Here is a 3,367-nt window from a genome sequence, read left to right on the forward strand (position 1 = left end):
ATATATATATATATATATATTATATCTTGTATATAGGATTTGGCATTAACTTTCAATGTGACAAAGGAAATACTTTCTTTGTAACGTGTGTGTGTGCGTGTGCACGTGCGTGCGTGCGTCTACACTTCCTCTATTTTCAATCTTTCCTACCTTCTACTAGTGCATCTATTTTAATTTGGTTATTTAGTTGACCATTGTGTTCTCTCTTTTTCTTTGCAGTTCATTTACCCTACATCCTCCCCCTCTCTTGAGGATAGCTCATAAATCTAGTGTCATTCTGCAAGTTTAACCATTCTTTCTGCATCACATTACTTAAATCGTAACATATAATCATACGCCTTCTCCCCTGCACACAGATGGAAATGACAAGTTAGAGGTCAAGTGGTGAATGTGCAGTTGGTTTTGCACCATGTTTGTGACATTACACACTCTGCCTCCCCCTCTCACCCTGGAGGTAAACAGATACATAAACACACAAAGTGGCTACTGCAGAGCATTTGTCTTGTTACCGTAATTATTTGAGAAAAATGTCAAGAAAAGCACATTATTGGCTATTAGATTTCTGACAGACAATTATACAATTGTCTGAACTGCCATAACCTTACACACATGACAGGGCTATGTGACATGGACATGGTGAGATGGTATGGGCCTGCTATCTTCATGCCATCCATCTTTCTTGATTTCTTCCACCTTCTTTCTAAGAGTTTTCTTTAATTTTCTTAGCATTGATTGTGCTTTGTTTAATTATGGGAAGTGATGTTGTAGTAATCTGCTGTCTAAATGACTCCGTAGAGTTCCTTTGTTTGTGTTTGTATGCGAGACACAGGTATAGACTATGTTGCAGTTGAGTAAGTGTTAAAGTGTCATTTAAGTGGATGTAGTACAGCATATACATACACGTGTATGCTGTAAGTGAAAGAAATAGAGCTTGAAAACACACACATGCAGTCATTGCCTCCAGCTGGAGTGAATTAGTTTACCTCCTCACCATCTTAAATCTTGTGTTCTTTGCAGAAGTGAAGGAGGAGAGAGGAGACAGTGGGGTCAGACTGGAGTCTCACCTCAGAGAGAGGCCGTTTTAGTTGCCTCATGTTTACTGGCATGTCACAGAGGAAACTTTTTTTTTTTAATGCGGGATGGAGACAAGAGTGTTTTGGGCATCAGACTAAGAATTTACCCCGGGGAAGGAGATGAGACCCAGCTCAGCCTGCTGTTGAAGATACAAGCAGAGTTTCTCTTTTTGGAGGAGAAATCTGAGGAAGAGAAGGAGGAGGACATTGTGTGCCAATTTTGGACTCTTACTGCCACACTTTTTGAAAAAGGAAATGATGTAGGCCTACTGTAGGAAGGACAGCTAAAGTTAAAAATGCCTGACTAGCAGTGTGCTCAGCAGGGTACCTGACATATTCCAATTTTTTGCCATGCATGCTAGAGACTCTAAAAACATCTTTCTGGCAGAAAGATGAGAAGATGGATACCACCCTCATATCTATCCCCTTAATTAAAAGGCTGCCAATTAGCTTAGCATAAAGACTAGAAAATGGAGAAAGTTAACCTAGCTTAATCCAAATGTAACAAGTATGCACACCAGTTACCTTTATTTTTAAATATGATTATTTTGTCCAGAACAAAGAAAGACAATGCCCTATAATATGTTAATTAGTAAACTTTATGGGTGCTGAAAGGTGGATTTTGTTATCTTTAGACAGGGCCAGGCTAGCTGTTTCTCCCTGTTTTTGTACGCTAAGATCACCTGTTGCTGGTTGTATCCTTAATGGATGGTTATGATCGTCTCATCTAGCTATCTGCCAGAAAGTGAATTAGCACATTTCCTAATATATTGAACTGACTGATTTTCAACTCTTGTTTAGGAGAGGGAGATAATTATAACAGGTTGTTAGGTTTAAAACATTCCTGAACCACTAAAGTTGAAGAGCAAGTTTTAAGCTGAAGACTACAGTAAAGTGATTTACTCTGGCATCAAAGAACACACTTTGTTTTGTCTGTCTGGCCAGCTACAAAACATAGTTTTTTTTCTTCTTCTTTATCTCATGGATACTTGATTGTTTGGGACTGAGATTCTACTTTGATGTAGTTGGCAGCTTGGAGACCGCAAAGAGGAGGTTGATGTTTCCCTGAGTGAAGCTTTCACTCCTTTTTTTGTCCAATGTTTGAGGGTCATGTTTGCTCAGTTAAACAGTGTCGCTGTGACTGACGAAAAAGCCTGGATTCTCATGCAACTAAAATTATTTATAATTCTCAAACACTTTGGAGTTTTACTTTTCAGTGGTCTATAATGTTTAACTTTTGCTATTTTGCACCCCCAAATTACCTAACTAAAGCTCACGGTACAAAATGCTGTAAAGGAGCCATAAAGAAACACAGGGATTTAAAGTAGCATCCATTAAAAAGCTATTGATTCCACCAGATTATTAAGCTTTAATAACAGGTAAGAGTTATGAATGTCATAAATCAGAGTTGGATGAACAAACAAAAGAGACACACACCATGGCCCCTTGCCATGCATCTCTGGTTCAGTAGTCAGACCAAATGTTTGTCCATGAGCGTTAGTGAGAGCAGTAGAACAGTTAGATCCTGCTTTATTTGACTTTTTAGCAACACTATGCTCTGCTCAACCCTTATCTCTTTCTTTTCCAGACCAGTTATTCCTACTTAATTGTTTTTGTGTTTGTGTATGAGTTTTTAGTCAACAAAAGACTATCGCTATTTCTTTTTCCCCTGTTTTGAAACATGCTCTTTGCAGTCCAATGTGTGATTAGAAAGTTACGCTGAATTTGACACAATCAAAACACACACTTGCACACAGGGCAGATACGTTATACCTACACAACCCAAACAGAAACATTAGCACATGTGCACACTTGTTCTGATTACAGAGGCCTCAATTGTGACTGTCATAGTATAGTATATAAAAGTCATAGTATAGTATGTCAAAAAAAAAGTGAAAACACAGTAATACTTTAGCATGAAGAAAAAAATCATAGCATAGTATGTTTAAAAAAGAAATAGAATAGAATGTCAATGAAAGTATGGAAGAACATGTAAAATCTGCATCATAATGGCCTGCCCAGACTGGGAATCGGTCCAATGGTCGGACTCTGCAGTGCCTACTTGCTGATGCACTTAGAGCAGTGTTATGCACTGAGCCACTGTATGGTAGAACAAGTGATAAAAAATGTTATAGTATAGTCAAAGAAAAGTGATAAAAGGTCATAATGTAGTATGTCAAAAAAGTCAAAGTAAAGCATGTAGAAAAAATTATAACAAAGTCATAGTGTGGTATGTCGAAAAAAGTCGAGGTATAGTATTTAAAAAAAAAATGGGATAAAAAAAGTCCTGCTAT

The sequence above is a fragment of the Etheostoma spectabile genome, chromosome 3, assembly GCF_008692095.1.
Source record: "Etheostoma spectabile isolate EspeVRDwgs_2016 chromosome 3, UIUC_Espe_1.0, whole genome shotgun sequence".
Classification (NCBI taxonomy): Eukaryota; Metazoa; Chordata; class Actinopteri; order Perciformes; family Percidae; genus Etheostoma; species Etheostoma spectabile.